Genomic DNA, 22,940 nt, shown 5'->3' with positions numbered 1-22,940 from the left:
GGACACGAGGAAATGTACATGAAATGGACACGAGGAAATGTACATGAAATGGACAAGAGGAAATGTACATGAAATGGACACAAGGAAATGTACATGAAATGGACACGAGGAAATGTACATGAAATGGACAGGAACTTCATTGTTGATTATTTTAACATGTAATTGACCGTTTTATTTACTTTTTTTTGCTTTCCACGGCTGGGGGTGCATGGCAGGCCGCCGATGAGCTCCCAAATTCGGCCCAGAACCTCCGGGAATTGTGGGCTAAGCTCCATAAACTGACAAAGTCACCCAGAAATGTCACTTTAATAGCCAAAACATATATAATACAAATACATTTAAATAGTAAAAGGTACAATTGTGCTCCTAATTACCCGCAATTTGATTTATATAGCCCCATGATAGTGAATAGTGTTGAAATGCCTGATTAATATGTTTGTCATGCAGGTTCACTGCTGTAAGCAGGGTCCCACACTCACAGGCAGAGATCCAGGGTGATGCACATGGCTTTCTTACCCAGGAATTAGTGTGTGAATGCTGGGTAAAAGGGACTAGGAGGACCAGCAGGCTGTCACCCAGGCAGAGAGCTCTCTCCAGCACCTCACATGCTGTGAAGCAGCACTTGCAAGCAGAGGAGCTGGATCCATGGTGATGCACATGGCTAAATCACCCCGTAATTAGTAGCAGGCTGTCACCCAGGCAGAGAGCGCTCTCCAGCACCTCACATGCTGTGAAGCAGCACTTGCAAGGAGATGAGCTGGATCCAGGGTGATGCACATGGCTAAATCACCCCGTAATTAGTAGCAGGCTGTCACCCAGGCAGAGAGCGCTCTCCAGCACCTCACATGCTGTGAAGCAGCACTTGCAAGGAGATGAGAGCTGGATCCAGGGCGATGCACATGGCTAAATCACCCCGTAATTAGTGTCTGGAAGCTGGGTAAGAGTGATGTGAGAGGACCAGCAGGCTGTCACCCAGGCAGAGAGCGCTCTCCAGCACCTCACATGCTGTGAAGCAGCACTTGCAAGCAGAGGAGCTGGATCCAGGGTGATGCACATGGCTAAATCACCCCGTAATTAGTAGCAGGCTGTCACCCAGGCAGAGAGCGCTCTCCAGCACCTCACATGCTGTGAAGCAGGACTTGCAAGGAGATGAGAGCTGGATCCAGGGCGATGCACATGGCTAAATCACCCCGTAATTAGTGTCTGGAAGCTGGGTAAGAGTGATGTGAGAGGACCAGCAGGCTGTCACCCCGGCAGAGAGCGCTCTCCAGCACCTCACATGCTGTGAAGCAGCACTTGCAAGCAGAGGAGCTGGATCCAGGGTGATGCACATGGCTAAATCACCCCGTAATTAGTAGCAGGCTGTCACCCAGGCAGAGAGAGCTCTCTCCAGCACCTCACATGCTGTGAAGCAGCACTTGCAAGGAGAGGAGAGCTGGATCCAGGGCGATGCACATGGCTAAATCACCCCGTAATTAGTGTCTGGAAGCTGGGTAAAAGTGATGTGAGAGGACCAGCAGGCTGTCACCCAGGCAGAGAGCTCTCTCCAGCACCTCACATGCTGTGAAGCAGCACTTGCAAGCAGAGGAGCTGGATCCAGGGTGATGCACATGGCTAAATCACCCCGTAATTAGTAGCAGGCTGTCACCCAGGCAGAGAGCGCTCTCCAGCACCTCACATGCTGTGAAGCAGCACTTGCAAGGAGATGAGCTGGATCCAGGGCGATGCACATGGCTAAATCACCCCGTAATTAGTGTCTGGAAGCTGGGTAAAAGTGATGTGAGAGGACCAGCAGGCTGTCACCCAGGCAGAGAGCTCTCTCCAGCACCTCACATGCTGTGAAGCAGCACTTGCAAGGAGAGGAGAGCTGGATCCAGGGCGATGCACATGGCTAAATCACCCCGTAATTAGTGTCTGGAAGCTGGGTAAGAGTGATGTGAGAGGACCAGCAGGCTGTCACCCAGGCAGAGAGCTCTCTCCAGCACCTCACATGCTGTGAAGCAGCACTTGCAAGGAGATGAGCTGGATCCAGGGTGATGCACATGGCTAAATCACCCCGTAATTAGTAGCAGGCTGTCACCTAGGCAGAGAGCGCTCTCCAGCACCTCACATGCTGTGAAGCAGCACTTGCAAGGAGATGAGCTGGATCCAGGGGGATGCACATGGCTAAATCACCCCGTAATTAGTGTCTGGAAGCTGGGTAAAAGTGATGTGAGAGGACCAGCAGGCTGTCACCCAGGCAGAGAGCTCTCTCCAGCACCTCACATGCTGTGAAGCAGCACTTGCAAGGAGAGGAGAGCTGGATCCAGGGCGATGCACATGGCTAAATCACCCCATAATTAGTAGCAGGCTGTGACCCAGACAGAGAGAGCTCTCTCCAGCACCTCACATGCTGTGAAGCAGCACTTGCAAGCAGAGGAGCTTGATCCAGGGTGATGCATATGGCTAAATCACCCCGTAATTAGTAGCAGGCTGTCACCCAGGCAGAGAGCGCTCTCCAGCACCTCACATGCTGTGAAGCAGCACTTGCAAGGAGATGAGCTGGATCCAGGGCGATGCACATGGCTAAATCACCCCGTAATTAGTAGCAGGCTGTCACCCAGGCAGAGAGCTCTCTCCAGCACCTCACATGCTGTGAAGCAGCACTTGCAAGGAGAGGAGAGCTGGATCCAGGGCGATGCACATGGCTAAATCACCCCGTAATTAGTAGCAGGCTGTCACCCAGGCAGAGAGCTCTCTCCAGCACTTCACATGCTGTGAAGCAGCACTTGCAAGGAGAGGAGAGCTGGATCCAGGGCGATGCACATGGCTAAATCACCCCGTAATTAGTGTCTGGAAGCTGGGTAAAAGTGATGTGAGAGGACCAGCAGGCTGTCACCCAAGCAGAGAGCTCTCTCCAGCACCTCAGGGACGAGGAGGACCAGCAGGCTGTCACCCAGAATCCGCTAATCCCACTATATCCACGCACCTTCCTTGAAGCTGACATACCAATTCCATTGTGAGGAAGTGTGTCAAATGGCAGGAAGCATTCCACGTTATGCATCTCCAAACACAGTCCCTAACCCTAACCCTAACCTAACCCTAACCTAACCCTAACCCTAACCCTCAATCTCAATATTACCTTATCCTCTTCACACCCTTTATACTTCTGACTCAGTCATGATGCTAAGCTAGGGTAAGAGCCGACACGTCCTCTAGTGCGCGTGCCTTTCCTTGGATCTCTGTATAACCATGAAGTCGTCGGGCGACATGGGGAGATCTGGTGGCTATTACACAAACCTAACCTTTTGTGTTTAGAAAGGCACCTATAAATAAAAACAAAAGTCTGATTCATTTGATGTTTTATGCATTTTAAAACCTAGGCCAGATGTTCCAAAACTATTTAAAATTAGGCTACATTCGTGAGATGAGAAATATGAATCAAATAGTTTTAACTAGATCTCCTTAATGCTAAGAGTGCACTTCTTTTTTTTTTACAATAATTATAAAGGAGTGCCTTGGAAATATTTGTTTACATAAATTGCATTTATCTCTCTCGCTCGATCCCACGCCCACTTTGGCTGTGAGCTACAGATGCCTGATAAGCCAACACCCCCCACTTTCATCACTTACAGCGCCCATCGTACAGGTCAAATGAAAAGTGTAACCGGGATGAAAAGGGATTTACATTTACTTAATTATAAATGTTGTTACATCAAGGCCCAAAATTAGGATGAGCGCAAACAGTCAAACAAATGTTAACCTTCCCAGAGCTGCCAGCGCAGCGCCCCCCCCAGATCTGGTGCCCTAGGCGACCGCCTATGTCGCCTATACCAAAAACTGGCCCTGACTTAACCTAACAACTTATTTAATTTGTTATCATAATTACTAATGTCATGTTTTGTTTTATTCTTGAAGAGAATGTATTTTTTTCTGGCATTCTTCCAGGGTTAACAAAAATAAGAATAACATTGAGAAAAATCTTTGAAGTAAATGCTGTTGTTAAACTCTTCCCACATTTACGTCAATCGTTCAGTAGAAAATATAAAAGTATCCAAGCAATACACAATAGAATTTATAAAGAATAAATGAAATATCTCTACAACAGACCAATACACTACAAAAACAGAAACGTATTGACATGTTGGTTATATACATCAAAAAGGCTTCAAATGTATTCAGTATTGTATGAAGATGTTTTAATTGGGGTGTGGACGTCACATCCTCAAGTCTAGGGGGGTCCGGGGTTTGCCCCCCTGGGAAGAAATGTTTGAAAATGTAAAGTAAAATGCTTCAATCTGGTGCACTTTAAGCACACATTAATAGAGACTAGATCTTAAGGGGTACAACTCTAAACACCCATATGAAAAAGATCGGTTTACATTTTATTTATTTTTTAATTCTTTATTTATTTGGGGTCACATTATTTTATAATACAAGTACAGTTTTTCAAATCATATATTTTTAGAGACCCAAAAGTGACAAATGAAATAGCAAACAAAATTAGTCAAAATAAAATAAAAACGAAAAAGTACACAGGGGTTGTTTGAAATAGCAAATGTCTACACATGTACATATGCATTCATATCAACATGCATATATGCATACAATACACACACACATACATGTGGCCATACATACACATCTATATACATTCAATCGGTGTATAGGAACAGTCAAACAAGGGATGGTCGTCTTTGGGATATGTAAATTCTCCACTTTTTCCATATTTCCTCAAATGTGTTTTCCTGTAGCCTCATTGAGAATGTGATTCTTTCCATGATATAGATTTCATGGATTTTGTCATACCAGTTGTCAAGAGAGGGGATGTCTGCTTTGAGCCATTTTCTAGTTATTGCTTTTTTTGCTGCAACAGTAAGAATTCCAAATAATTGTTTTGTTTTTAAGTTTGAGGGGATTGAATGTACGAGCCCAAATAGAAATTCATCCCAGTTTAATGGGATTTTTTCCTGTAGTATTATTTCAATTTCTACATGGATCTTTTGCCAAAAAGTTACTATTAAAGGGCAAGTCCAAAACAAATGGTAGTGATGTGCTAACTGAGAACCACATTTCCTCCAGCAGCTGGCGGGCCCTAGCTGATGTGATGACTGGGCAGGGCTGAAAAAATACCTGCTCAGCATCTTCCAACTAAACATTCTGTAGGTGCCTGAGCTAGAGATCTTCCATTGAAAAGTACAGTAGCTTGTCCAAACTTCGTCAGGGATGGTTTTTTTTTGTTTCGTTTTCCCATTTGTGTTTTATATAGAAAGTATTTTCCTTTTTAATATCTTGAAGAGCTTGGTAAAGTTTGGAGATTACTTTCATCCCTGTGTCTGATGTGTATGCACTGGTGAAAACTATTAATAAAGGGTTTTCAAGGGCCTTCTGGCTGTCTGACAGGGAACTATTTAAGTAATGGCGTACCTGTAGAAATCTAAAAAAATCACCGTTATTCAACCCATATCGTTTTTTTAATGTTTGAAAATCAAACATAGTTCCTTTGCTGAAAAATGTGCAATATGAAGTAAGGCCATGTTTGGCCCAGCCTTTAAATGTTGTATCTAGCTTGCTTGGGGTGAAATCAAGATCATGTGAGCACCATCTTAATATCTTCATTTCCTCCAGCAAGTCACTCCTGGTGATGGCCCTCAGCCATAGTTTTAAAGAGAGGTTGATCCAGCGGTTATCTTTTTCCAGTAAGTTTTTAATATGTTTTTTATCCCCTAACCTTGCCTCGATTGGTACTTCTCCTGATACATTATTCTCAATTTCTTTCCATCAGGCTCTGTAGTCTGGCTTGCACCAGCAGAACAAGCGTCTTAATTGGGCTGATATATAGTAGTCCTTCCAAGTATCCAAAAAGGTCAGTAAACTCAAGAATGATTCATCTGGGTTTGACAGGTATATTAATATATCATCAGCAAATAATGATAATTTATGTTCCTGGCCATATACTTTTATGCCGGTAATATTGTTATTTTGAGTAACCCCCAAACTCAGAGCTTCGATATAAATTGCGAATAACAGAGGGCTAATTGGACATCCCTGTCGTGTCCCTCTCTCAAGGTTGAAAGAATTTGATATGGCTCCATTTATTTTTATTCTTGCATAAGGGTTGTCGTACAATGCTTGAACAGTATTAATAAATGTCTTGTGAAAGCCAAACTTTTCAAGAACTTGGTATAGGAATTTCCAATTAACTCGATCGAAGGCTTTTTCTGCATCAAGGCTCAAAAGTACTGCCTGGAGTTTGTTTTTGGATATATGTTCAACTATATGTAGAGTTCTGCGGATATTATCTTGAGTTTGCCGTTGTTTGATAAATCCTGTCTGATCTAGATTTATTATCCGAGGGAGGATTTATTCGAGTCTTTTTGCCAAAATGTGGGTAAAGATCTTATAGTCTTGATTTAGCACACTTATTGGACGATAACTTCCACAGTCACATTTGTCTTTCCCTTCCTTTGGTATCAGGGAGATTACTGCTTCGCCCCATGAGGGGGGAGCTATACCTGTCTGAAGCACGTGGTTAAAAGCATCCCTCATTGTTGGGATCAGTAGATCCATCATTTCCCTGTACCATTCAGAAGGGAAACCATCTGGGCCTGGGGCTTTATTGGGTTTTAAATCAGCGATTGCCTTTTCTATTTCTTTTCCCGTAATTTCTCTAATTAAATTGTGATTTTGCTCATCCCTCACTTTAGGAAAAGTGATCAAGTCAAGGAAACTCCTGATGTTGGTTTTATCTATTTTAGGCTGTGTGTATAGGTTTTTATAGAAACAGACAAACGTTTGTTGTATGTCTTTTAGATTACTATGTATAATACTTGTTTCAGGGTCTTTTATTTTGTAAATTGTGTTTTCTACCTGTTGTTTTTTTAGTTTGTAAGCCAATAGTTTTGCTGATTTACCTCCTACCTCATAGTAACTTTGTTTTAGAAAGATCATTTTATTTTTGATGTCGTTAGAGAGGATTTCATGGAGTTCGTTCTTTTTTTTATCTATTTCTATTTTAGTTTTTGTATTTAGGGTTTTCTTATGTATATTTTCTAGATGTTTTAGTTCTGTTTGAAGCTGATTTGTTTTCTCTTTTCTTTGCTTATTTATGTTTGAGGAATAGCCAATTATTTTTCCTCTTAGGACAGCTTTACATGCATCCCACAAGATTATTGGGGACACTTCTCCATTGTCATTGTCGTTCAGATAATATTTTATATCGGTCCTGATTTGAGGCCTAATTTGGTTAAGAATTCCTGTGTTCAATCTCCAGATTGTGCTTTTCCTTTCTAGTCCTAGATTTAGTGCCATGGAGACCGGGGCATGGTCTGATAAGTCCATGGTCCCTATACTGCAATTTTGGACCCTGTAAAAATCTTTCTGATACATAAACAGATAATCGAGCCTTGAATATACTGAGTGTGGGTGTGAGTAAAAGGTAAAATCTTTCGTAGACGGATTTAGGTCTCGCCATATATCTGAGAGCCCTAGGTCTCCCAAGATCAATGTAATGTTCTTGGTGATTTTTTTCCCTCCTGAGGGAAGGGGTTTTGATGTATCTAAAGTTGGGTTAAGTCTAACATTGAAATCTTCCCCACAAATTAGAATTCCTTGGGCCTCCAATGTTATTATTTCAAAAATGTGTTTGTAAAATGACCATTCAGATCCCGGGGGGGCATATACATTCAGGAGGGTAACTAAAGTACCCTCCAAATTTCCCCGAATCAGTACATATCTCCCATCTTTGTCCTTTTTTTCACATGTGCATTCAAAGTTTAATTTACTGGAGATTAAGATTGTTACGCCCCTCCTGGATCCCTTTCTGTATGAGGATGAATATGAACTGAAGTTCCACTTTTTAAGTTTTTGGTGTTCCTGTTCTGTTAGATGAGTCTCCTGAAGGAGGGCTATTTCAACTCCATCTCTTTTTAATTTTGACATGACTTTATTCCTTTTAATTGGGTTTCCCAGACCGTTCACATTGTATGTAATTACTTTAATTGACCCTTTACTCTGCATGCTGATTATTTGCCTTTATTTTAAATCCATGAGTTCCTACATTTAAATCATTTCCAACATCCCCTGTTGTATATATAACATTAATAAAATACAAAACTATAACCAAAAAAAAATGTAACAGAATAATATCCACAAACATAAATGACATTGACTTCCAGATTTAAGGCCACATATTGTGCCTTGGAGTGTTGGAATGTGGAGGGAAAGTCTCTTCCTCTTAGTGATGGAAGGGGGCCCTCTTCAGCCCTTAAGCTGATACATAGGTCCATAAAATACAGAGGGTAGCAAACCGACCCAAAATGTGCCCACATGTGCCCGTGGTATAAGCGTTCTATTCAGTTTGATCTCAACCTTTGGGTAGAGAGGAAAATAATAATAGTAAAGGCAAGGAGGAAGGAAGAAAAAAGAAAATAGTCTCAGTGCTACTTATCAGGTATCCCGATGTCGAAAGCTTCGAAGCCGTTCCTTGAAGTGTAACTTGGAGCTCGGGTGCAGTTGATCTCCTCGCTTTCTGCTGGGTTCCCAGGTCAGCCGGTTAATCTGGTCCATTAACGAGCTTGGGTTCTGCAGGACAGTCACTGGTATCCCTCTCTTCACCATGTCTGCTGTTGCCTCCTCAGCCGAGTTGTAGACCACTGGATTGTCCTCATAGAACACTTTTAATCTGGCCGGGAATGGGCTCTGGAATCTTATGTTTCTTTCCTTAAGTGCCGATTTGGCTTCCGCATACTGCCTTCTCCTTCTCTGCAATTCAGGTGCGTAATCGTGGTCCACGTTGACCTTTTTTTCTTTGAAATAAAAACCCTTTTTCTGCCAGGCTTTTTTGATTACGTCTTCTTTCATTTTAAAATTTGAGAATTTCACCACCAGTGATCTCGGTGAGGCCTCTGCCGGAGGTTTGGGGCCGAGCGCACGGTGCGCCCTCTCGATCTGTAGCGTAGAGGGGGTCAGTTCCAGGCCTTTAACTAGTAGCTCTTCCACAAAAGCGATCACAGATGTCGACATGGCTTCTGCACCTTCCTCTACTCCGTAGATCCTTATGTTCTCGCGCCGTGTTCGTCCCTCCAGGTCCGTCAGTTTAGCCTCGGTCTGTACCTGTAGCTTCACTAGGCCTGTCACCACCTCTTCCCATGACTGGATCCTGGTCTCCGCTGCGTCAATTCGTTCCTCTGCTTCCTCCATTCTTTTGTTAATTTTATTGATGTCTTCCTTTATTCCATTGAGTTGTTGGCAGGAGTCTTTTCTAAAGTCTTGCAGCTCTTTTAGAATTAAACTCATATTAGCCTCCCCGCTGTGATCTGCGTCATCTGGCTGCTTGTCATCATCCATGCTGTTGCTTGCTTGAGACAGCTGATCGATTTCTTCCTCGTCGTGCTTTTTACTTTGGGTATTGATTTTCTTTCCCTTTCTGGACATTTTTTGTTAGTCCGATATTTCCCCGTTGATTTAAATGCTCTCAGAGAGTTGGATTGCGTTGTTCGGACAGTGTTTTTAGATATTTGGGTCGGGAGCGTGTTGCTCTATGCTTCCATCTCTGTGTCGGACCGGAAGCCGGTTCACATTTTAATAACCAAATATGTGAACATAACCAATAACCTACCATAGCCAATAACAAATAAAAGTAGCTTATTTTATTTTTGTTGTTCATTCATATCTTATTTTACCTAGTTAACATTTATTTCTGCATATTTTTTTATCTCTCAAGTTTTAAACGATATTTTTGGTTTACTGTCCTATAGTATACATTGAAATGATTTCAAACCTGTTTATCCCAATATTTATAAAGGAGTGCCTTGGAAATATTGAAAAATGTGTTTACTGCTGCTGGTTTATAAAGCTTTGAATGGTTTAGGCCCAAAATACATTTCTGACCTCCTGCTAAATGATGAACCATCCAGATCTCTCAGGTCTTCAGGGACTGGTCAGCTTTCTGTCCCCAGAGTTAGAACTAAACATGGAGAAGCAGCGTTCAGTTATTATGCTCCAAATATCTGGAACAAACTCCCAGAAACCTGCAGGTCCGCTGCAACTCTGACTACTTTTAAATCCAGCAAGAAGACTTTTCTTTTTGTCGCTGCTTTTAATTGAACTATTCATATCTTAGACTGCACTGTAAATTTTATCCATGTATTTTTTCTTTTAATGTTTATTTTATTATCTTTGCTTTTTAATGATTTTAAATGCCATATTCTTAATGTCTTTCATTTTTTGTAAAGCATTTTGAATTGCCTTGTGTTGAAAGGTGCTATATAGATAAACTTGCCTTGCCTTGCCTTACATAAATTGCATTTATCTCTCTCGCTCGATCCCACGCCCACTTTGGCTGTGAGCTGCGTGCACCTGATAAGCCAACACCCCCCACTTTCATCACTTACAGCGCCCATCGTACAGGGCAAATGAAAAGTGTAACCCAATAATTATAAAGGAGTGCCTTGGAAATATTTGTTTACATAAATTGCATTTATCTCTCTCGCTCGATCCCACGCCCACTTTGGCTGTGAGCTGCGGGCCCCTGATAAGCCAACACCCCCCAATTTCATCACTTACAGCGCCCATCGTACAGGGCAAATGAAAAGTGTAACCGGGGTGAAAAGGGATTTACATTTACTTAATTATAAATGTTGTTACATCAAGCCCAAAAATTAGGATGGTCTTCGTGTTCACTCTGGTTCTTAGAGAAGATGAGAATATCATCTAGATAGAATATCATCTAGATAGACAAAAACAAAACTATTTAGAAAGTCACGCAGTACGTCATTGACTAAGGCCTGGAAGACAGCAGGAGCATTGGTTAACCCAAAAGGCATGACTAAATACTAACAATGTCCCAGAGGGGTGTTGAAAGCAGTCTTCCATTCATCCCCCCGGCGGATTCGGACCAAGTGGTAGGCGTTTCTGAGATCCAGTTTTGAGAATATGGTAGCTCCCTGGAGGGGTTCAAAAGCCGAACTGAGGAGTGGTAGGGGATACTTGTTTTTCACTGTGATGTTGTTTAGGCCCCGGTAATCTAAGCATGATTGATTGATTGATTGATTGATTGATTGAAAATGGTATTAACAGATTGCAGAATGGGTACAATACAGTACAGCTCAATACACACAATTGTTAAGGGGATGCAGACCAGAGAAAGACTTTCGTCTTGTTTACATCAGGGTCCCCCATTTCATTCATCATAACATATATGACAATACATGACATACAGATAGATTCATTTTCAATTCATCATAACATATATGACATACATGACATACAGATAGACAGTACTGTTACATCTAGACATTTATGACATACCAGATCTACAAATATACAGTACTGTTTGTGAGTATAAAAAGTGTCTAAAAAGAGAGTATATACATTGAGGTCCAAAGATTTATCGAGTAGTTAATGTGTGTGTTATCCTTCTATTCAAATGCACTGTTACGCATGCATAAATGCATTAACACACACTCTCAACTGTTCGTAGCTCACTCACTTACTTACACCCTATTGTTTGTGGTGTTCCTACTCAACTTTTCTATTCAAGTGAACCCAGATCCTTTCTGAACATTATGTAGTATACAGAAACAGAGGGATCATCTTTTTTTTGTATGCATTTACTGTATGAAATAAAATCTAACTTTTCAAAACATAAAGGTCAATAAAGTAAGTACAGCTACAAAGTATTAAACAAAAACATCAACTGACTGGAACTACAGAACCTCTCATACACTGTATAGCAATACTGTATCGATTCTGAAAAAACATAATCCAATACATATATATATATATATATATATATAATGTATTGTGTTTTTTCAGAATTGATACAGTATTGCTGAACATAATATCGCAATACTCAAGTGTTAAATACTCAATATTTTTCTTACACCCCGATTCAGCAACCTGGGAGAGAACATGGGACAGACAGACCGACAAGGCACGGCGGAGGCCTAATACATTAAACAGTAAAAGTTCACAGTATTGTGGCACTGGCATCTGAGGTCATTATATATAAAGTTCTGGAAAAGTCTTAAAAACATTATTATCTTTTCAATGGAAAACTCCATTGTATTTCCCTGGTTGTGTGAATGAGTCATTTTAGGTGTTGACTTTCATATTTGTCCAGAGAACAGTTGTAACTAAGAAATTACCACACCTCTTTCTGATGAAACAGATGTACTGTTATGATAAACCCTGCCTTGACAACACAAAGCTCACTCTCAATAACGGTTCTCACCAGAAGAAGAAAAAAAGTGCACTCATAGCATTAAGGAGATTTAGTTAAAACTATTTGATTCAGGTTTCTCATCTCACAAATGTACTCTAATTTTAAATAGTTTTGGAACATCTGGCCTAGGTTTTAAAATGCATAAAAACATAAAATGAATCATACATTTGTTTTTATTTATAGGTGCCTTTCTAAACACAAAAGTTCAATCATGAGAGACGTGATGTATGAAATACATGTTTAATACCGGACACGTGGTATAGAAAATTATGATTGACAGATTACAACAATGAATCAACTGATGTTTGGAGATTAGGCCCCGGTTTGTAGGATAATCATTCGGGAGGGGAAAACCGCTCCGATGAACCCCCAAAGAGAAGAGAAGTGAGAAGTGTTGAGATGTGAAGCATTTCTTACCTTGCTGGCTGATTGAGGAGATCTGTGGATGAAATGAGATAACACGGGGACATGATGAGAATGTCGGAATAACTGTAGGGTTAATGTGAACGCCAACCATGCTTAGCGCCTGCATGTTGGATTAGACGATGATGACCCACTGGCCGCAACCTGCACGCGCAGGGTTAAACATGACGCTGACCCACGGGCCGCAACCTGCACGCGCAGGGTTAAACATGACGCTGACCCGCTGGCCGCAACCTGTACACACAGGGTTAAACAAAAGCTGACCCATAGGCCGCAACCTGTACGCACAGGGTTAAACAAATGCTGACCCATAGGCCGCAACCTGTACACACAGGGTTAAACGAAATGCTGACCCATAGGCCGCAACCTGTACACCCAGGGTTAAACAAATGCTGACCCATAGGCCGCAACCTGCACACACAGGGTTAAACAAATGCTGACCCATAGGCCGCAACCTGTACACACAGGGTTAAACAAATGCTGACCCATAGGCCGCAACCTGCACACACAGGGTTAAACAAATGCTGACCCATAGGCCGCAACCTGTACACACAGGGTTAAACATGACACTGACCTACTCGCCCGGCACGTGCAGGGTTTAAACATAATGCGGACCCACTGGCCACAACCTGCGCGGTAGTATTCAATACGAGCGAACCTGAAGGTCACAACGATATGAAGTGTTTAAACATGAACACGGTGACACGTAAATGTGCTAACTTGCTAAGACCACCACCAGTTGTATGTATAAATACCGTTTAGTGTTCGGACCTTGGATAGCCAGCACGCACGGATGTCCGGGCGAATGTGGGATATGAAGGCGGAGGAGGACCACCGTCCGAGTTGGCAGGGAGGAGGGAGATATGCCTTGAATGGCTGCACCTGTCTGAACGAAAGCCCTGATATGCTATTAGACGCCACCACCAGTTATATGCATATTTACCAGGTAAACTGAAGGGATCTTGATTGGCGGCACGAGCCGATGTCCGGGTGAAGAGGGAGATGTAGACGATATAATGCCCGAGAGCTGTTAGCTTGAGTACGGTGATGCATGAATATAGTAACCTGGCTTACCACGAGCCTAGTGAGCATGAACCCGAGAATATGAATGAAGTGCAGAATGCACGCAGAAAAGACGTACACTTAGTTAAATACTAAGACATGACCCATGATATAGTATATCTTAATTAGCGTTAAGTGTGCCGGGATGAGTCATAGATACTGATGAGCTGATTGAGTGATTAAGACTGTCTTCTATCATCTGAAGTGAGGATGATGGAGGGACGCTAGTGTTAGATCCAGCAGTGTGATAATAAATGTGTAGAAATAGTGGAAATCTGAGTGTGCCGCTATGCGAATGATCTCATGCAGATATCCCCCCCAAAACGGAGGATGTGCAGTGCACGTCCTTAAGTCGGGGAAAACACGGTCGTCGTGAGGCCGGCGGATGCCACGTCCAGGAAACGGGAGATGATGCGTGCCGAAGAATCCGCATGCAAAGTACGGTTGCCCGGTGAGGAAGAGCAACTGTCGTTGAAGACGTTTATGTGGATGCACGCAGTTGGTTAGAGGAACGATAATACCATGAGCTTGATGTGATGGCTAGGAACTCCGGTGTGAGACTGGGCCTGTAGTTCCTCATGATTAGGAACGCTGTGCTCCTGGAGGAGTCTCTTCTGTTTCTTCTTGTTTCTTCTTCTCTTTTCCCAGTTGAGCGGAGTTGTAGTTTAGTAATGTTGTATTTGAACGCTAGATGCGTGAAGGCAACGCATTAGGAGATCTCCCTGACAGTGGGTGATTTGAACTGGGGGGAGACGCTATTAATATTATTACCCGAATAGCCGGTGCACACGTAGTTTCTCCTACTTGACTTAAGGCTGAAAGAGTTCCGCTGAACGATGATGGGAACATTAAAGCGCGTCGTAATATCTGCTTTGAAGAGCCAGCCTTGGCCTGCACGCTATTAGATTACATTATCTCCGTGCGTAGAAAGGGGGGAACATTGACCTTGTCATCGAGATTGCCCTGAGCATTTACCGAATCGTATTAAATAATCTGTCGACAGGCTGTAAACAGAAAAGCTGAAATTGAAACTAATAAATACTCAGTTACCTCTAATCATTAACCCAGTTTGTATAATGTAGTTACTCTGTGTGTTGCTGCTAGCATACATAACATCTGACGTGGGAACGTTTACTCGTGAATGGAGCTACGGAGCTGCTAGAAAGACAGTGGAACCCGGTGCATTCCTCCGTCTGGATGTGGAGCACTTTTGCTAAATGTTTAGACAAAGTGCTCGTGTTACGCCCTTGCATGATAAACTCTTATTGCACTTTGGCAACGAGCAATTCTCCACATCGAAGAGGGTGAAGTTTACCACGCCTCGGAGCGCGTTCTCTCCGCCACCTCCGCAGTGTGCTCCGCTGCATGTAGCAGATGTGTGTGTAAACTGCCCCGCCCCCTCGCGATGGGGGAGAGAGATCTCATCTGATCGAAAATACATCATAGGCGCATTTGTTTGTCCTTTGCATATTAGAACGAGTTGTGACACTAGACTGCGATATAATGTTTTTGTAGCAATAAACATGACATATATTTATAAATGTCTCCGGTACTGATAAAAAGACCAATACGTTGGAGCTTACGCACGTAAACACACTGCTGACGTCACAATAAATCGACGACTGAATTAGTTGTAACTAATTTGGTAATCGATTTGATCGATTAGTCGATTAGTTGTTGCACCCTTAGTCGCTGCAACTCTGACTACTTTTAAATCCAGGCTGAAGACTTTTCTTTTGTCGCTGCTTTTAATTGAACTATTCATATCTTAGACTGCACTGTACTTTGATCCATGTACTTTTTCTTTTAATGTTTATTTGATTAGCTTCCTTTTAAATGACTGATTTTAAATGCCATTTCTTAATGTCTTTCATTTTTTTAAAGCAATTTGAATTGCCTTGTATTGAAAGTGCTATATAAATAAACTTGCCTTGCTGCCAAGGAGATGTTGTTGTCGCAGATCTAGCCGTTGGTGCACCAAGAAACGGAATATTCTTAGTGGAGAAGAAAAAGAGAAAACCGATCATTTAGTCAATAATCATTACATTAATATTGGGAGTGAATTCCTAATTTATTTAGTATCTGGTCGTGTCATAAACAGGATAATGTGCAGCGACTTGTTCATTGAGGAAAAGAAGCCCTACGAAACGCCATTCATTTCAGGAAACGCTGTGTTGAAGCTTGAACCTGCGTTTAGTTACTGAGCATTGTAATGAGTAATTACCCGACTGCATTAGTAATGCAAGTAATACGTTACTTAAACTCCATACTGTAGCACGTTACCCCCGACACTGCCTGAAGCTCACCTTAACCCTGACTAGAGGTAGCAATGCATAGTGTTGAACGTCCTGTCGGCTCCCAGACCGTAGTCGAGGAAACGGGGGGGTGTGACTCTCTGTCGTCTCCCAGGGCAGAAGCAACACGCTTCTGGTTCAATAACCCATTTTATCGTCAGACAGCCGAAGACTGACAAAGACATTGGAGTCCTGCGGGAGTAAGACTGACAAAGACATTGGAGTCCTGCGGGAGTCACGAGGGAGGCAAAGAGGAGGCAAATCCTACTCTGATTGAGCTGGTGTCTTATTTATCTTTTCTTTAGTTTTCTAGCCCCTCATGCTATAATCATGTGTATTTTCTCCATTCCTGTTCATGTGTCTTCTCGCAATTATCACTGGCCCCGTGTATCTCCTAATCGATATAACCGGCCTGCTCTCGTCTATCCCACATGCTCCACTGAGATCCAACATCTAGTTTCTGGTGGCCTGTGGAATTGCCAGTCAGCTGTTCCTAAGGCTGACTTCATCTCTGGCTACGCCTCCCTGCAGTCTCTGGATTTCCTTGCTCTCACTGAGACCTGGATTACTCCATCCAACACATCCACCCCAGCAGCTCTCTCCACTGCATATTCCTTCTCCCATACACCCAGACCCACTGGCAGAGGAGGTGGCACTGGTCTCCTGCTCTCTCCCAAATGGAGCTTTTCCCTCTTCAAGCTACCTAACTTCACTCCTTCCACGTTTGAATTCCATGCCGTCACAGTAACCCATCCTATACAGTTAACCATTGTTGTTCTCTACCGTCCACCAGGCGCCTTGGGGGACTTCTTGGAGGAATTAGATAATCTCCTCTCACTCATCCCTGAAACTGGCCCTCCCGCTGTACTTCTCGGAGACTTCAACCTCCAGACGGGGAAGATAGACGAACTAACATCTCTGTTAACCGCCTTTGCTTTCTCACTGTCTCCGTCCCAACCGACTCATAAAGCTGGCAATGTCCTTGATCTCATATTCTCAAGGAACTGCGCTACTTCTAACCTCTCTGTAAACCCGCTCCACACATCCGATCACTTCTTCATTTCATTATCTCTATCCCTTTCCAAACATAACAAACTAATCTCTTCCCATCCTGCACTTGTCCGCCGTAACCTTCGCTCCCTCTCCCCCTCTACCTTTGCCTCGTCGGTGCTCTCAGCCCTCCCTTCCTCTGATTAGTTCCATCTCCTGCCTCCAAACTCTGCTGCAGAAACTCTCCTCTCTACTCTCTCATCCACTCTGGACTCGCTCTGTCCTCTCACATCTCGGCAGGCTCGTCAGTCCCCTCCTGCTCCCTGGCTAAATGATGCACTGCGTGCTAATAGAACCGTCCTTAGGGCAGCAGAGCGGAAATGGTGGAAATCCAAACACCGTGACGACCTCCTAACCTATCAAGCTCTCCTCTCCTCTTTCTCTGCTTCGATCTCTCAGGCAAAAAGCACTTTCTTTCAAGATAAGATCCAATCTTCCTATTCCAATCCTAAAAAACTATTTTCCATCTTCTCCACCCTCTTGGACCCTCCAAAAGCTCCTCCCCCCTCCTCACTTCTGTCAAGCGACTTTGTTACCCACTTTGAAAAAAAGGTTGATGATATTCGCTCTTCTTTTTCTGACTCACCTTTACTCACCGCTGGGTCACCAGACCCTCCTTCCACCAACACACTTACCTCCTTTTCCCCTCTCTCTCCAAGTGAGGTTCTTACCCTCATTACCTCTGCCCGCCCTACCACCTGTCCTCTGGACCCTATCCCTTCAAACCTCCTTCAGACTATCGCTCCTGATATTCTACCGTTTCTCACTCATTTCATCAACACTTCTCTAACTTCTGGTCACTTTCCAAACAGTCTCAAGGAGGCAAGAGTAAACCCTCTCCTAAAGAAACCCACTCTCAACCCGTCTGATGTTATAAACTACAGGCCTGTCTCTCTCCTCCCGTTCCTGTCTAAATCACTTGAACGCGCTGTCTTTAAACAACTCTCCTGTTATCTCAATCAGAACAACCTTCTGGATCCGCACCAGTCTGGTTTCAAGGCAGGTCACTCCACAGAAACTGCTCTCATTGCTGTCACGGAGGAACTGCACACTGCCAAAACTGCATCCCTCTCCTCTGTCATCATCCTATTGGACCTGTCTGCTGCATTCGACACGGTGAATCATCAGATCCTCCTTCGCACTCTCCAAAAACTTGGAGTTTCAGGCTCTGCACTTTCCCTCCTCACCTCATACCTGAAAGACCGTACCTACAGGGTGACTTGGAGAGGGTCTGAGTCCGACCCTTGTCAATTAACTACGGGGGTCCCTCAGGGCTCTGTTCTTGGTCCCCTCCTCTTCTCCCTGTACACAAACTCGCTCGGATCAGTCATTAGCCCGCATGGTTTTTCTTACCACTGCTACGCTGATGACACCCAATTAATTCTGTCCTTTCCCCGCTCAGAGTCCCAGGTCGTTGCACGCATCTCTGCTTGTCTAGCTGACATCTCTCAGTGGATGTCTGCTCACCACCTCAAGCTCAACCTTGACAAGACTGAGCTGCTCTTCCTCCCGGGAAAAGATTGTCCCACTCTTGACCTAACAATCAACATCGGCACCTCAGTTGTTTCCCCGACTCAGACTGCAAGGAATCTAGGTGTGACCCTAGATAACAACCTGTCCTTCACTGCAAACATCGCTGCTACAACCCGTTGCTGCAGATACACGCTTTACAACATCAGGAAGATACGTCCCCAGCTGACTCAGAAAGCGACTCAGGTTCTGGTCCAGGCTCTCGTCATCTCACGCCTAGACTACTGCAACTCCCTCCTGGCTGGTCTACCTGCATGTGCCATCCGACCTCTGCAGCTCATCCAGAATGCAGCGGCTCATCTGGTCTTCAACCTTCCTAAATTCTCCCACACCACTCCGCTCCTCCGCTCCCTTCACTGGCTTCCGGTAACTGCTAGAATCCACTTCAAGACACTGGTACTTGCTTACCATGCTGCGAATGGATCTGGCCCTTCCTACATCCAGGACATGGTTAAACCGTACACCCCAGCACGTGCACTATGCTCTGCATCAGCCAAACGACTCGTTGCGCCCTCGCTGCGAGTGGGACCCAAGTTCCCATCGGCGAAAACACGTGGGTTTGCTGTCCTGGCTCCAAGATGGTGGAATGAGCTCCCCATTGACATCAGGACGGCAGATAGCTTGCACATCGGCGCAAACTGAAAACTCATCTCTTTCGACTGCACTTCGAGCGTTAGAACTATTAACGAAGCACTTGTATACTAATAAAGGACTGGCTTACCTAAAGCCAGTTGAGTAGCACTTGAAATGTTTGGCTCTATGAAACCTGATGTACTTATATGATTCTGTTTTCTTCAAGGTTGTGTCTTCCTGGTCGAATGTACTTATTGTAAGTCGCTTTGGATAAAAGCGTCAGCCAAATGCAATGTAATGTAATGTAATGTAATATCGGAAAGACTGGAGAGAGGCGAGCTCTTCTTGGGAGGTCGTTGCATTATTTAGCTCTCCTGTTTCGCAAGATAGATTTCGCAAGATCGCAGACCTTCCTTTTTTCTGCTGCCTCGTTTATTTCTAAAAAACATGTATCCCGCTCGCTCATACCATGCCCACGCACACATGCACACGCCACACCCCTCTCTTAAGGGGTAGCGATCTCACTCTGCATGATCCAATGTCGTAACAATAAACGAAACATCTCGTGAATTTGTTGCAACTGCCTTTGCCAACGTTACCCTGACGCCTGTTGAAGTGAGCGCAGGAGGAATAGCTTCAATGGATAGCTTAAGCCCTGCCTGCCTGCCTGCAGGAGGGGTTGTAGTTGAAGCCAGAATGGGTAAAACGCCGCATGTGATGAGGACCCGTTCCGCGTGAAGCCGGAAGCGCTGCATTAGACGGCCCTGATGCCCCTTCTCAAGAGACTGAAGAGTACGTCAGTTGTTTGCGTGAAGTAGCCATTCCCATTAGGCCGGAGGAACTTCCATGGAGCCAGATTTCCTTGTCTTTTCCTCCCGCGTCCGGGCTTGCGGGACGGCCGGCTGACCCGCTACCCGACTGGGGAACGCAGCCTGTAGCTTAATCCGCGATACTGCGGAGCTGATGAATAAATGCCTGGAGCTGGAACGAAGCCCTCAGCTGGGTCAAAGCCCTGCTGCTGCTTGGCTTAACCATGAACACCTTGACGCGTACACTTGTGCGTTGAAACCTGAAATGACAACTGATAGAGAGGGAAGAGCAGATTTAAAGGGTTTAGCAGGTGCAATGATTGCTAGCTGGGGAGTACCGCCCCTGATTACTTAATGGGAGAGGAGCTTGCAGTGACGTGTAACACCAAGGGTATGGTCTTCCTTCTTGAACTTGTGCTAAGCTTCATGTCACTGTACAATACATATACAGTAAAAACAGCACAATATACAACACAATAGTTGATCTATATTATATATTTCTATTCAAATTCACCCTTACGCATGCATATATGCATAAACACACACACACACATTCAACTGTAAGTAATCAATGTTATACCTACCCAGTAGTAATGATTTTATGTGCTTTTTTAACGATAAAATTGTTACTCTTAGAAACAAAATTAATGACCTCTTGCCTTTGACCAGTATAGTGTTATCAACAGCTCCCGGAAACGTAAGTTCTAATATTACACTAGATAGTAAACTAGAATGCTTTTCAGCCATAAACCTTGAACAATTAAATTCAATGATTCTCTCTCCTAAACCATCAACGTGTATGTTAGACCCAATTCCAACTAAGCTGTTGAAGGACGTTTTTCCATTAATTAGCACTTCTTTATTAAATATTATGAATATGTCTTTATTACCAGGCTATGTTCCACAATCATTCAAAGTAGCAGTGATAAAATCGCTTCTTAAAAAGCACAACCTCGATCCAGAGGTTTTAGCCAACTATAGACCTATTTCCAATCTTCCGTTCCTCTCAAATTCTTGAGAAAGCAGTCGTAAAACAGCTGATTACTTAAAAAACAATGATTTATTTGAAGATGTTCAGTCTGGCTTTAGAACACATCATAGCACAGAGACAGCTCTGGTTAAAGTCACAAAAGACATTCTAATAGCTTCTGACAAGGGACGTGTCTCTATTCTTGTTTTGCTCGATCTCAGTGCTGCATTTGATACTATCGACCATGATATCTTATTGCAAAGACTAGAGCACTTAGTTGGCATACAGGGAACTGCTTTAGACTGGTTTAGGTCCTATCTATCTGAACGCTCTCAGTTTGTACGTGTCAATGATGAATCTTCCACGCAAACCAAAGTTAGCCATGGAGTGCCACAGGGCTCAGTGCTCGGACCTATTTTGTTCACATTATATATGCTTCCGTTAGGCAATATTATAAGGAATCATTCTGTACATTTTCATTGTTATGCGGATGATACTCAACTATATTTATCAATCAAGCCTGATGAAATTAATCATCTAAATAAAATTCAAGACTGCCTTAAGGACTTAAAAACTTGGATGACCTTAAACTTTTTGATGTTAAACACGACCAAAACTGAAGTTATTGTACTTGGCCCGAAGAATCTACGAAACAAATTATCTAAGGATATACTAACTATGGATGGCATTAATTTGGCCTCCAGTGAGACTGTAAGGAATCTTGGTGTTATATTTGATCAGGATGTATCCTTTAACGCCCACATAAAATCAATTTCAAGGACCGCCTACTTCCATCTACGTAACATTGCAAAAATCAGGCATATCTTGCCTCAAAACGATACAGAGTAACTAGTCCATGCATTTGTTACTTCAAGGCTGGATTATTGTAACTCTTTATTATCAGGGTGTACCAAGAAGTCAGTCAAGTCGCTTCAGCTGATTCAAAATGCTGCAGCTCGTGTACTAACCAGAGTTAGGAAAAGGGACCACATTACTCCTGTTCTGGCTGCCTTACACTGGCTACCTATAGAACACAGGATAGAATTTAAAATTCTTCTTCTCGCCTACAAAGCCCTTAATGGGCAGGCGCCATCTTACCTTAAAGAACTCATTATACCCTACTGTCCTACTAGGGCATTGCGTTCCAAGAATGCAGGGTTGTTGGTTGTTCCTAGAGTCTCTAAAAGTACAATGGGAGCCAGAGCCTTTTCTTATCAAGCTCCACATTTGTGGAATCAGCTTCCAGTTTGTGTTCGGGCGGCAGACACCCTATCCGTTTTTAAGAGTGCGCTTAAGACCTTCCTTTTTGATAAAGCTTATAGTTAGGGCTGATTAGATTCAGCCCCTAGTTTTGCTGATATAGGCTTAGTTTGTCGGGGGACATCTTACTTCTTCCTTCTCTCTGTCTATACCTGTGTACTCTCATGTTCCGATTAACCCAGCTTCCCCAAATGTCTTTCTTTTTGGTGTCTATATACGCCGGGATCCGGAGTCATGGATGATCCTGCGCTCCTCTGTCCTGGATCGCGAGCCCTGGATCTTGAGTCGTGGCTGTGGTCCTGGATCATAGGTCCTGGATGGATATCCTTGTGGATTCATCTTCCTATTATACACACATGCATTTCCAAACATTTGGACTACCTATGTTGCAAATGTATTATCTTTTCAATTTACACACGGCATCTATTGCACGTCTGTCCGTCCTAGGAGAGGGATCCCTCCTCTGTTGCTCTCCCTGAGGTTTCTCCCATTTTTCCCTTTAAACTGTGGGTTTTCTTCGGAAGTTTTTCCTTGTACGATGTGAGGGTCTAAGGACAGAGGGTCTAAGGACAGAGGGTGTCGTATTGTCATACTGATATTTTGTACAAACTGTAAAGTCCACTGAGACAAATGTAACATTTGTGATATTGGGCTATATAAATAAACATTGATTGATTGATTGATGCTAGATCTAATTTCAATCTTTTGTTTTAAAGACGTGCAGAACCTCACAGGTGTGATGTGTGTGTGTGTGTGTGTGTGTG

The sequence above is a fragment of the Gymnodraco acuticeps genome, unplaced genomic scaffold (assembly GCF_902827175.1).
Source record: "Gymnodraco acuticeps unplaced genomic scaffold, fGymAcu1.1, whole genome shotgun sequence".
In the NCBI taxonomy this organism is placed as follows: Eukaryota; Metazoa; Chordata; class Actinopteri; order Perciformes; family Bathydraconidae; genus Gymnodraco; species Gymnodraco acuticeps.
The sequence above is the reverse complement of the archived record's forward strand: the minus strand, read 5'-3'. Positions refer to the sequence as shown.